Source organism: Oreochromis niloticus, linkage group LG14 (assembly GCF_001858045.2).
Source record: "Oreochromis niloticus isolate F11D_XX linkage group LG14, O_niloticus_UMD_NMBU, whole genome shotgun sequence".
NCBI lineage: Eukaryota > Metazoa > Chordata > Actinopteri > Cichliformes > Cichlidae > Oreochromis > Oreochromis niloticus.
This window is the reverse complement of record NC_031979.2, coordinates 31,631,806-31,646,527: the sequence shown is the minus strand read 5'-3', so window position 1 is coordinate 31,646,527 and position 14,722 is coordinate 31,631,806.

The window sequence follows — 14,722 nt, the reverse complement described above, 5'->3', positions numbered from 1 at the left end:
AGATTAGTAAGTGTCAGAGCCGGAATGAAACACAAAGCATCTGCAAATACATCAGATGACCCCCTGAGATGAAGTATGCCTCAAGCAGCTGAAGACAGACACTACAGGAAGAGGGACTATCATGAATGACCAAGCTCCTACATGGGATATACCACTGACACATAAAGCAATGGCTGACATCAATAAATCCTAGCAATGCCTTGAAACGGACGACTGAAACAACAGCACAGAGCTACTGATCATGGCAGCACAAAAACAGGCCCTGAGCACCAAACCAAGTGGCTGGAATAGTGTGACTTCCAGTTCCAGACAAAAAGCATCATCTGTTCAGCCAGTCGGACATGCAGTAGTAAAGGTGAGAAATTATTTGAAAAATCATATCAATAAACTACGCAGGGTGTGCAAAGTTTAGAATGCCTGTTCGAAAGATAAGATTGAAATTTCAATTAGAAACCTCAAGCAATGAAAATGTTTATCATGAATAATACATTTTCTGTTACTTCAAATCTCAATCAAAGAAATGCACTGATTTAAAGAATGTGCAGGAAATACGATCCTGTTGGAAGGCCCATTATCTCCTAGTTGGTGAAAATCTTGGGACACTAATGAGCTCAGGGAGTCAAAAAGGCAGCTGTAGCCTTCCACCTGCTCCCTGGCACAGGCACCCATGGGAGCAGGTTTGGATCAAGCCTTGCATGAAGCTCTCTAGTCCCAGGAGATGTTCCGCTATACAGAAAACCTTGTCCAGACTTGCCAGCTTGCAGTCGAAGTGACTCCCACAGTACAAGTCAGGCCTGTTTTCCTCTGCTTAGCCTGGAGCCTTGTAGGGGATAATTAGCAAACTTTCAAATGTGTATAACATTGGCTTAACTGTAACAACTGAGCCACCACTTTGATATATGTGATCTTGTGCAGGATAGAATATGTGTAAAACCAGTCCAGCATCTTTTTTCACAACATTATTACACAACTTTTGAGGTCCTCAGTTGGATTTTGTCAGTGAAAATCCAACTGAATTGAATAGAGTGAGTTCAAATATGGATGGGATTAAAAAAAAAAGGAAGGAAAGTTGAGATGGCTTGGTTGGATGTATAAGTGCAGTCACTTTGGCAGAATGTATGTATATTTTTTCATTATCCACTGAGTCTGCAATTGACTGGGTTGGCGGACCATTTTAGTCTTGTTTGACTGTTTGTTTTTTATAATAAAGTGTCACTTTTAATTTTTATAAGGCTGTCCTATTGTATAAAGGTAAATATGAAACTGTAATTGATGTAAAACATGAAAAAAAATCCCAACAGCAAAGAATAGCTTTTTTCCACACCTTCAAAATCCACCTGATGATATAAATCATGGTATTGCTTCCTAGGACACGGCCTACAGGGACTGACAATGTCGGGCATGCATTGTATAATATTACCTCAAAAATGAGAGCTGTTCCTCGTTTTTGTGTGGCCGCGATACACCGGGCCTGTGAGCATCAGCTGGGAAAACAAGCTGAGGCTGATAACAGATCAGGCCCACATTCCACATTCCTTCCTCTGCCCTGCTGAGGGACACAACAGCCCACCAATTCTCACACACATGGTGATACCTGTAAGCATGGGAGTAAGCGTGAGGCCTGCAGAGGTGCAAGGTCGCCAGCATCTTACAAAACTCCTGCGCTTTGATTACGTATCTTATTTCACTGCTAAGTTGCGCACGGCTGTGTGAATGTCTCTGCGAGAGAAGAAAACAAAAACATGGTATCTTACTCACTTTGTTTGGGGAGAGTTTAGGCAAGTCTGTTTTCAACAATGTGAGGAATGGTTTGGAACTGTACGGTCCAGGTGCTGACAGACCTCCCTCAATGCTGAGCAGACTTTTTGGATCCATGCTGTGCAGGCCTGGCTGGGCTCGGCTGGACGACTGAGTACAGGTTGCCCAGCAGGCTGTGTTGTCTCAGCCTTCAGCCGTGGATGATAGATGGAGCTGGAAAGGCTCCCAGAGAGGGGGTGAACATGTGTGGCAAGCCGTGGCAGGTGGCGAGCGCTGACTTGACAGCAATTAAATGTACAAATCTTTGATTAAGCTCATGGGAAGGCAGTCATTAGCGACACTGAATTGACTCTCACACACATGCAATTCTCTCTTTCCCTCAAAATGTACACACAGGAACATTTTTCTGTTTGCGTAACAATAATAAAGATATGTGAGTAGGTCTGATAGCACTCATACACTGTTGGGAGACAAACGAAAGTAAAAACCCAAACCCTTGAGCCCTACACTGAGTGAATCAAGTGGTTCTGCTACAGTATTTTTCAGACCATAAGGTGCATCGGATTATAAGGTGCATTAAGCGAAACAAAACAGTCAGATAAGTCAAACTTTACTCAACTCATTCTTCTTGCTTCCTCCACTTCCGTACCATTGATTCATGTTGAATTCTCTCACAGCTGCTCTGTTCCCATGTTGCTGCAGTATATTAATGACTAACCTCGTATTGTGGATGGATTATCTCAGTTGTTCTCCTCCTGAAGTTTGGTCCATTTACAGCATCCTGCAATGCGATTGCATTTGTACCAAACCACCGGGAACCCTCACATTAACTTTTATTGAGTGGAAAAAAGTTAGCGTTCATCCTCCAGCTTCACTGTGTTTATGTTATGCTACCCATCATTATATAACAGCTAGTCCAACTTCAGTAACCCTACAAACGTCACTGCTGTTTAGTTTTCTGTCTTCATTTATGTTGGAAGTGATAGCAGAGCTGTACCTTTTAATTTTTTCCAGAAATCTCTCAGTCAAATCATGTTTAGTTGAAAACTAGCCAGCTAACTCCCTGCTAACTTCTAACTTAAATTTAATAAATTCTTTTTTCATGGATGCCTGGATGTTGAACTTAATTGTTACACCTGGTAAAGCAGCAACGCTGATCATTTTATTAAAGATGACAAAATTTGGACAGTTTTTAACTCTTAGCGATGTCGCAGTGTTTCTTTGACTTTGGGACCTGAAGGGGACGGAGTTTTGGACCCAGATTAGTTCGCGAGGCTAATGCTCCGACAGTCCATCAAGCGGTGCGGCTTCGTAGTTTATCAAAGTCGTACTAAAATATTTTTTGACAGATTTTTGAGCGCCGTGTACCACATAAAATCGGTTCGAGGTCAGTAAGCACAACCGGGAATTCATACATAAGGCGCACTGTCGATCTTTGAGAAAATTAAAGGATTTTAAGTGCACCTTATAGTGCGGAAAATACGGTGTGCTGTTGTGGGTTTTTTAGTTGGGAGAATTTGAGTACTTTTCTCCCCTTAGAGGGAAGGGTAGTGCAAATCAAACTTTATCCCAGAAAACATATCTGTCCTGATATGAGTGGTCTCTCCCAGGATCACAATACCTGCATTTCTGTTTTGTAATTTAAAATTTTAGTTTAAAAATATTTGGAATCACAATTAAAATATGACTGAAATAAGATAAATTTCTGGTGCTTCTTTTTAACAGGTACATTTTATATTGCACTTTTGAAACTGATGCAGCAGTTACCACTGTTGCATCATAGCATGAATCCAGGTGGCTGGGCCCTTTGTTTGGAATTATATTATATCCTCCCTGTACACTTGTGGGTTCTCTCTGAGTATTCTCTGTCTTCCTCATAAAGTCATGCATGACTTAGGGTAATTGGCAATTCTAAAATGGCCATAGGTGTGAATGTGAGCATGAATGTTTATCTATTTCTCTGTGTTAGCACTGTGATAGAGTGGCAACCTGTCTGGGGTGTATACCACCTTTTGCACTATGCCAGCTAGGATGGATGGATGGATGTTTAAACTGAACAAAAAATTGCTTTTCTAATGGCAGCACCAACACTGCTTGTGTCCTTGCTAAACAACGGTGCAAAAACCTGTTTTGTGCATTATTTCTCACATTTATTGGATATAAATGTTATACCACTCAATCACTCAACTCAAAAGCACAGCACATTAAATGGAAGTGGAGCAATGAGTACTCTCCATAGCCTGGCCCCTTGAAATATGCAGTATATATGAGTTCAAGTAAGTGTGTTTGTATGTATTTGTGTTAACATCATTGGTTTTCTAATGTGGCTTCAATGCAGTCTCCATTTTCATTCTCCTTTACCATGTTTAAACTGAAAGGGAAAAAAGAAAACGTTAAATGGGATTATTTTGCCTTGTCTATCAACTGACTTGAGGTTATATGTTGAAAAGCCACAATAAATATAACATGACCATTTCCCCTTTAGTATATACAGCCTATAATACCAAACCAAACCCACATAAGCAAGCTTTCACACTGAAGACAAAGCTTCACCTTTACATACAGTGTAGCACACCTAACAACACCCTTTAGAGTTGCCACTGTCTTCCTGGGGGACTCAAGAGTGGTAATTGCTATCCTCTTCCCAGCTCACTAATGAGAGAAAAGCCATTCCTTATACCCAGGCTACCACCAGCACCAGCACGTCTCATGTTGTATGTCCAATAACCCCACTGTCTAGGAAAATGAGGAAAGCTTATAGCTTAAAACCCGACAGCTCTCTTGTGAATGTGCTCTCAACTCAGAGCCAGGTAAAAGTTTTAAAAACTTATTATGTACCTTAGCATACAAAAACACACTTTTTCATTTTTGGCAATATACAGGATTTTGCATTTAGACTTTATAAAATATATAATTTTATACTGTCAAGGATCCCATCTGTTCAGGAACTGAAAAAAATTTCCATCTCCCCTAAAAAAAAAGTGGTTCCACAATTTATTTAATAAGTATTTTGTTTTTTGAAGTGCTGTAAAACAGAACTCTTTTTCTTTAGCGGCTGTTTGGTGTGCTGCTCTGCTCCTTTCATGGGAGTCTGTCACCGTGGAGATGTGAAGGTGCTCCCACCCTGCCAGAGCCAGGAGAGACTGCAGCACATCCCACTGGACCACATCCATCCTCAGAATTACACCAGTTCATCTTCATGATGAGTTAATCAGAGGTGTAGAGCTTAATGTGACACATGGTAATTATGCTGCTCCTGATGCACATTTCAGAAAGTCACAAAAACACCAAAATAAAAGCATTGAAACAAACAGCTGGGCATAGTTTATGAGTAAACTAACTTACCATCAACAAATCCTGTACATTTTTTGTTATTCATGACATCAAGCAAATAGAGGCAGACTCTATATTTGAATTTCTAAGACATTTGTACTAAAACATGGAGTCAAATAGTCTTTAAAAATAACGATGAATGTTTACATGAATAATTTACAGATGTCCAACATTCATTATCGCAAAGAACATGATAAACCCCCTAAATGTATCCATAAATGCTTGGTTTAGGGTTTGTGTTTATTCTTGAAAGCTTTTATTAGATATGTTGGTTTGCAGAAAAAAGAAAATGTACAAAACCCTAAGTCAGCCTCTTTACAAAGCTGTTTCCAATTTCAATAGTAAAAAATTAGTTAGGTTATCACTTCGAAGAAGCTATAAACATAAACACAATGTGGAAACAAAATGGCAAACTCAAACTTGACCTTCATATTTATAAATGTACACAAAGTAGTCGTGCAAATCTACAGATCCTCTCAGCTTTACCAAACTCTACACTTGTTTTGAACTATGTGGTCTGCTGCATAGCCCTTATTTTTATTGTTTCACACACACAGCTCTTAGTGTCATTTTTGGCAGTGATTTTCAGATTAATAGCACTGCAACGTTTCATAGTGAATCAAGTTTTAATTCAAACAATTGAATCAAAATTTGCTTAACATGAATTTTGTTTAATAAGACTGTTAAGAATCCACTAAAATGCTACACCAGCTTTTCATCTGTATATAAATTTGCCATTAGAGAGAATCTGTTATAGTTCACAGAACATGAAATAGCATTAGCTCAGGTTGTTTAATTTCCTTTTAAGGGCTTCTGGTTGTAGCTTGACATGGCTGGTTAGCGGCTGGTTCTGGTACTCGGGATGTATTTCACCCTTGTGTCTTTTAAAACTTTCTGCATCCAATCTGTTTAGCTCCAAAACAGCATAAAGCTACAAATATGTAAGCCAACATTTATGAGTTAGCAACAACCAAAACACAAACCAAATGAATGTCTCTCTTTAATACTGGACACAGTAAAAAACAATGATTAATGGAGCTTAAAGTGATATTCAAATTACATTATATTTATCTGTTATTTATAATAGTATCCAACTGCTTCAGGGAAATTGCTACCTGTGTTAAACCGATAATGAAAGAGCTTTATTTGGTTGCTGACAATTGAATAATGAGCTGATGAAACATAAACAAGGATTTCAAAAGACATATTTGTGGTTAAGACTTTTTGATGGTATTTTTGTTTTGGTTGGATGTCGCTGTCAGACCATATCACGCCATTATATTAAGAAAGACCATGTCAAGCAATCAATAGCCTTTCCTGGGTCTTGTTTCATTTCCCCATGTTTTTGTGCTCCTCCCCTCTTCTAAGAATACGCTGGCTGGCCTAATCACAGGAACCGACCCAGGCTAGAGGTGCATGCCTTTGCACATGGCAGCACAAATTAAAATGTCTCCTGCCACCCGCCTCTCTAATTCCCTGGCACTATGCCCTGGCCTGTCCCACGAATTACAACCAGACCTCGATATGCTGGAGCCAGCATGGGGCAGGCCTGCTTATTGACATGAGCTCCTCCCTGAACTCTCTAAGTCAATAACTGAGTATCTCAGAACACACATTTGGCCTGCCGCAGAGGGCTAACCTTGTAACATTGTTAGAGGCAATAGCGAAAGGACTTGGACAGGAGTTGCTTTTTTTGTCTCTTATTTACATGAAACTACAAGTTAATACCGCAACCTGTGTTACAATGAGCAAGAATGAAGATTTAAACCTTATGAGGTGTACTGTGTGGTTGTTCACAGTTCTAAAGAGTGACCCTAAACCAGATTAATTCTTTTTTCTTCTCCCCTGTGTAATAACCAGATAAGTATAAAGGTCTCTCCGTCAACGAAACGTGTCTCTAATGCTCAAAGAAATGCTTCAAATTATCTGACTCAGTCATAGATGTTGCTATATTTGGTCAAACCAAAAACCAGACTCTGAAAGGAGAATAGGAGAGAACAATGGTGCGCTATAGGTAGCAATACTTGAATCATAATTGTAAAAGGGTCCATTAAAGCATAAGTAAAAGTCTGGAAATCTTATTACTAATTTCCAAATGATGGCAATAATAGAATAAGAAAATTGGTTGAAGTATAATAACAGGAAGTCAGAGAGCAGCGACTGAAAAAAATAAAAATGAAAAAACGATACATATATTCCACATATTTAAGATGCAACAGAGCCTTTGAATATTTGGACTTAATTGAAAACATTCTGTTTGCGTGTTTATGTTTGCCACCACACAAATGCACTTTTATAGCCCTTTATGCACATAAAGCTTTCAAAAATAAAGATGAAAAAAGATGGGGAGGTTACAAGCTGAGCCTACATAACTGATAACTTGAAATGTAAATGCAAGAGTGGTTACCACAACAAAGCTGAGGCACGAAAGAAAAATACTTTTGGTTGCTCGAAAGATTTTTAAAAATAGTTTTGGAAAAAAATGCTATAAATTTGGAAAAAGAGGGGTTTGGCTCCCATTTCTTTTGCTTTGATCTCTGCTGCATGTATCACTACTTTTTCTAGCTCTTGTTGTTTTTCCCGTGCGGTTACATCCTTCTCACCACTAGAAGGATGAAGAAATTAGTCCAAAAAGCAGAAACTCAAAATATGCTCTTTCTGCAAGGCAGTATTGACAATACAGTAATCTAAATTTCTGAAATTATGGAAAGGGATGATTCAAAATAAAACGATGAAGCCTGTGGACAGAGGGACAGCTCAGAGGCCCAACTGTCATCCTGAAACCCAAAACCTGACTATGATGTTGTTGATCGTATCATCAGAGAATAATCACAAAACTTGAGTGTAACAGGCATGAGATAAATCCTGTGGTTGGAACACAGAGAAAGACTGCTTCCACCTGCAACTCAGCGCCAGATTTTTCCAAACACACATGCTGCTTTGTTAGGATCAGCAATCGGTGTTTGTCAGCCACGCTGAGTGCTGTTGATGGTGTTGTTTTCAAATGTCCTGCTGATACTTGGTTCTCGCCCACACGTACCCTGGATGCATATTATTAGGTCAGGGCTCAGGTAAACGATATGTTCCTAGATAAAACGTAAACAAGCCTGAAACACTTTATGACACGCATGAGTAAAGGGGACACTGAATCAAATGCGCTAATGAATAGTTGCATCGTTAACTGAATGAGAAACTGCAGGTTCAGGATACATTGTCCTATCCCATGCCATTGAAACTCATGACTTATGGCAAAGTAACACACTTGTTCCTGCGCTGGTACACTGAAGACATCTCTTTTATTAATAAAATCTGAGATTATGAAACAACAAGTTTAAAAGTGGTATAATCCTCTAGCTGGATTGACCAGTTAACATCTGTTAGGATGATAATCTTGCTCACTTACAAGAGAAAACCAGAGAATCATAACTGATAGATGAGAGCATTCTGGAGCAGATGTGCTGCATCCGCAAGAACTAGCAGAGGATCTTTGTGGCTTCACTGGAATGAAGTTATGACTTGCAAATTGGTGCTATTATTCCAAAACAATAAAAATGTACTATGCCGAAAACTACAACCCAGAAAAATACAGTTACAGCATCCTGTGGTTTTTATATTTTAGGCAGTGTAGAGCTACAAAGCCCTGATCTGTCTGTAACACTCAGGATTTGTTTCTTTGATATAAAAATATATTTAAACAAATTATTTTTGTTGCGTGACAGATCTCATACTAGTGGAATAAGGAAGTACAGGAAAGTATTCAAAGAAAGAGGTTATAAAAGAAAAAGCGGGATGGTTAAGAAGATTTAGAAAGTAGACAGGAGTGCTGGGAGGCCAGCTGTATGACAAAGAGAGACATAGCAAAGGCAAATGAAAAAACATATAGTGAGTTGTATCTGAGACTGGACACTAAGGAAGGAGAAGAGGACTTGTGTTGATTAATGTAGAGATCAAACTAGAAAGGATGTGCAGCAGTCAAGGGTGGTTAAGGATATAGAGGAAATGTGCTAAGGAGTGAACGGAGTGTGTTGAGAAAGTTGAAGGAGTTCTTGATGAATGAATACAATGAAAAAGAGGAGGAAAGATGGAGGAAAGTGAATTAAGAAGTGCAGTTGATAAGTAAGGATAAAGTGAGGGCACCTATGAACCAGAAGAAGAGTGGAAAGGCAGCTAATCCAAAGGGATAGCTGTGGAGGTGTGGAGAGCGGATAGCTGATTTTTTATTTTATTCTTTTTAAATCAAATTGCTTAACAGAATCTTGAGTGGATGCCTGAGAAATGAGCCATACCATGAGGCTATGGTTAAGAAGAGAGGTGACAATTAGTGAGAAGCAATATGACTTCTTGAGAAAGAGCACTAAAATTTCAATGTTTGCTTGGAGAGTGGGAAGAGTATATGGAAGATCAGACAGAACTGCACTGTGTCATTGTGGATTTGGAGAAACCATACGATAGACGTGCTAAGAGAGGAGATGTGGTACTGTATGAGGAAGTCAGGAGTGGCAGAGATGTATGTGAGGCTGATGCAGGATGCATGGGGACAATGAGACAGCAGTGAAGTGTGTGGTAAAAGTGACAGATGGTTTCAAGGTGGGGCTGGGATTAAATCAGTCCCTTTTAGTTTGCAATGCTGATGGAGAGGAAGGTAGAATGGAAGTCAGTAGGCGCAAGACAGAATGTATGTGTGTGACTAAGAGGTAGGCACACGTAACAGCGAAGATGCAATGAGTAAAGGTAGTGAAGGTAGATGAGTCTGAATACCAATGTTCAGTCATCCAAAGCCATGGATGGTGCACAATAGAACTGAAGAAGAAGAGCTCAGGCAGGAGGAAAAGAGGAAGACCTTTAAGGAATCACGAGATGAAGAACAAAATGAAGAAGATGTTTGGAGTTTTGCCTGCTTTCTTTGCCTGCAAATGTTAAAAAAGGAACTATTCTAAAGTGCTTTGTAATGTCTTTCTGTCAGAAATTTTTCTTTTAGCAGATTTTTTCTAGTTTCATTTAACTTATTTTCTCAACTCTGTAGATGTTTTACTCCATGTATTTTGTCTCTTTTTCTCTTTACTCTTTTTTCCTTCTTCTTCGTCGTATTATTGCGACTTTGCCATAGAAACTTTCATGTTTACATCCTGTGTGCCTTTCAAAACTTTGTTTATTCTTGAGCGTGCCGGTGTGTGACTCTCTTACTATCATTCTGGAGGAAATACCATGAGTCGCGTGCCAGTCACAGCTAACCACAACCCAAGCTGGGTGGAGAGGGGCATTTTTCATGTAAATCATGGAATATGTCTGTGGGCGAGCCATTGCAGGCTGAGTGAACAGCCACAAATAGACTCCCATTGCATGTAGTAACAGCTTTGAGCAACACAAAGGGAGACTGTAGTAACCATTGCCTGTGGTATAGCTGGGAAAAAGGGCTCTTATTGTTTCTGTGCATTGCAGGGTTAGTCATAAGATACAGTACTGTGCAAAAGTCTTGATTCACCCCTCATTTCTTTATACTTTGCTTCCAAAAAGACCAGCTTTTCTTGTCATTTCTAAACTGGTCTTGGGCAACAGTTTTCTAGTAATTTTGAAGTTCTTTCAAAGTTTTTGTTTGGAAGTTGGCTGTGTTTTCGCTCATTATCAGTCCAGTCCCCGTACCTGACCATTTTCAGAGGAATATTTTTACATGTTTCTTAAGCCACTTAAATATGAGTCATTCAAGCATAAAAAGGCACTTAACTCAATGGTTGACTGTTTGTCTGCACACAACAGGCAACTTAACAGACATACTTGTAATTTTCCTAGTAAAATGTTAAGAACTGAGGAGTGGCTCAAGACTTTTGCACAGTACTGTATTGCCAGACAAACCAGAAGCGAATGTTTTAGATTCTCAAATTTTTTACTTATGGGTGTTCCTCCCAGCACCTGCAAGACTGAAAATGTGACTGAAAACACACCATATTTGAGATGTTAGTGGGCCGGCTCTGACACATGTTGGCCTTCAACAAAACACTTCCAGACTGTTCTGTCTAGCGCCCACTCTCCAGATTTCATACATCATTTGCTATAAGTAGAGCTCCCCAGAATATATATCTAGCGCTGCCATAATAGACACTAAAATAGAGTATGAGGTGGAAAATAATGTCAGAGGTGGTTAGCGAGGTCTTCATGAGCAAGAATATGTGACAGTACAAAGGCGCAGGGAGCAAAGACTGATGTGGAATGTAACTAACCTGGAAGCTGAAGTCATATGGGCTTAATCGGTTCCAGCGATGCATAAATTACAAAGGAGGACCAGCGATGGTCAGCAGCACGGGCAGATACTGTAAAGATAAAAAGAGAAGGAGAAAAAAAAGCAGCGTGCGTGTGTGTCATTCGTGTTGGGTATCTTATCGGTGCTGATGGAAGGGTCAAGTCAGGACACAAATCACACCCCCAGGCTGCTGTCTCTTCTCAACTTACCCAGCAGTTAAGCTACATCTGTTTCTCCTTTACTCTCTGTGTCTCCCTGTCTTTCTCTCTCAGCCTCTCTTCGGACTCATGGAAGTGTGCTTTTATAATAGTGATTTTTATTGGGCCCAAAGTACGGCTGCTTTGAAACAGTTTGATGTGATGAAGTGCAAAGGAATACAACTAGTGATGTAATTGATGCCATGCACAGGTTTTTTCAGTGGAAGATGGAAAAAGTGGCAGCTGTATTGTGTACCTTGGGAGGTAAGTTTTATTTGGCTAAAGATTACAATAGAATAGCATTTAAACAAACCACAGAATCGTTTTTGGTCACCAAGACAACACTAACAACAAAGTTTCTTGCCCTTACCAAGGAAACATTTGGAAGAAACCAAAGACAGCCAGATGGGGTCAAAGAGAACAGAAAGAAGATCTGGGCTAGCTAGAAGGAATTTAAACTAACAATAAGGACAGATGGGGAAGCATAGAAAAATAAAGTAAAAATTTTACAGGCTTTGTGGATTAAAAAAACAATAATAACATGATAGATAAACTGTAATAAAGGTTAAAATTAGTCATTATTATGGGTGTGGCTGCTTTAACTGACAGTTAAATGCTGTCATAGGTGGCTGGGCTGCTATATCTATCTCTGAGATCACATGGGCTTACCAGTGGACATTTAGAACAACAAGTGTGCCTTGGTTGTAAATTTAGGTGAAAATAATGGGTAACTTTACAACTACTCGATAAGTTCTCAAGATGTAGGAGACAGGCTCAGCTGATGCTGGTGGCCCATGGGTCTGTCATCCACACTGGCACTTCACTAGTTACATGCCCCTTTGCTCAATGTGCTCTGTGCCCCGAGTCTCTCTGAGACTCATTTGTATCACCTACTGAGCCCTAAGGACACACCTCTAATATACAGTCACACACACACGCACACTTGCGTGTTCAGGCTTGATAGCTGGAAAGGATAAGCGTGATAAATGAAAGACGATACAGCCTTGTTGCTAGTAGTGTTTTTGTGTTTCTTCTATATCCGGTTTGATCAGTGCATACCACACAACTTTTATTCCTGCTGTCATTTCCATCAGAACACTTTTATGCATTAATAGAATTGTAAAATAGTACATTTAGAAATGGCAGTGTCTGAAAGCACAAACAAGAAGATTGTTAATGTAAAGGTATCACAAGGTGGCTTTGATAAAAGGTTGCATGTTGTTGTGAGAGTCTTATGACTGCAAATCTTACAACCCTGCTATATAATAACAGCTCAGTTTTAACAGTACAGTTTCTTCTAAATACATTCAGGCAGCAGCCCCAGTTAAAACTGGGGCTCAAGGAAATACTGAGTGGAAACTGCAGGGGAATGCAAAATCATACACAGTAATAGGAATGAACTCAATGACATTTTACTACGTCCTCACACTACATCTGTGTCCTGACATTGCCCCAACCATTTAACCACATTTTGTCTTCTGGCACCCAGGGGAACATAAGGATCACATATGCCTTTGGCAGACGTCCACACCCACATTCTTCAGCTATGTGCTCACAGGCATTCTCTTTCTCTCATCTCCCTCCCACTTTGCTCTGACACCAAACACTTGGCCCACATTGGTTTACACTGTAAAGAAATGCAAACACTTTTTTTCCTGGACACAGGGGGAGTGACATTTAGAGACCCACTTCATCTGTTGAGTTGGGTTCAAGTTCTTCCCGACGTGTCTTTTGTAAGCCAACATTTTGCTGGCTGATTATCTAGATGATGATGGTTATTTCACAGAAATTTTCATTAGTGTTAAATTCAAATTTTTATTTACAATTTCAAGCCAAAGACAGTAGGGGCAGAGAGGCTGTGCAGTTTTCTGTCTGGGGTGACTGGGTTCAGTGGTAGGGGGTGCATGGTGTGGAATGTGGCTGTAAGAAAAAGCCAGGAGGAACCATTATAGGGAAGAAATGAGACGCCAGAACTGGGAGTGCAGCACAAGATGAGTAGAGATTTTTAATCTTAGTTATAAAACAAGTCTCTGCGTATGGCATCAATCTTCTCTTCTGAGGGTCTTTTATCTTCCTGTGGCAATGTGTAGGCTATTTTCCAGTTTTTAAGTGTGATCGTTTGTCATTATTACACAAAGATGCATTAGGAAATGCAACTCTTATTTTCGCATTTTGATCTGTAGTTTTTGCCATCTGAGTTTCCTCACTAGGGATCCATTCATCCATCCATTTGGCATATTACTAGAAAGTCACCTAAATTATATACAAACAGTCGTGTGGGGTCAAATGTATAACTCTGAGCTTTATTGAGCATGAGGTTTTAGAGCTGTTTAACTTTATTTAACCAAGAAACATTGACAGTTTGTGTGAATGTTTAGCATTCATGCTTATGACCAGGGGTGCACATAAGCGGTCCGCAGGTGTGCATTCGCTGTCAAAATAAAAGACGCGCACCAGATAAGAAGTTGCAACGCGCGTTTGCGTACATATAAAAGGCACTGTGTTTGTCCACCAGAGTGGGATTTTCACGGCATATTCTGCACCAAATCTCTGTGCATTCATCATTTGTTTGAAGCCAGCTCACCTCCTGCAGCCACTTTTCCGAGAATACGCGCTTCTTTTGCGGTTCGGACTCCTTCTGATATTTCTTTGGAGGTGGAGGAACACCAAAGTAATTGCTTAAAGGAGTTTGCTTCTTCGACATCTTTAAGAGTTCTAAACAAATGTTTGTCCTCCTCCAGAAAATCTTATGTACGCAAACGCGCGTTGCAACTTCTTGTCTGGTGCCCGTCTTTTATTTTGACAGTGAATGCGCACCTGCGGACCACTTATGTGCACCCCTGCTAGAAGTCCAAGATTCTGATATAAAAAATCTGCTTCGTGCATTATCATTTTCAGCCATATGAAAAAAAGTTTTTGCAGGGCCCTACACAGTCCTGTAAAAAATGAAGTACATCCTTAGTGTTTCCATAGCAATTGCAATGGCAGCTTGTATCATCTATAACTCCTTTATAAAAGCAGACGTTTGAATTCAAATATGTGTTAACACAATGCCACAATCTTTCCAGGAGCGGACATCCCATCAAATTTACAATCAGACTGTGTAATGCTCCAAGAATTTCCAAAAGCTACATCTCACAATCTGTAAGGCTGAGTCATCATGGTAATGTTCATGACACCACCTTTAGAAAATGCTTGA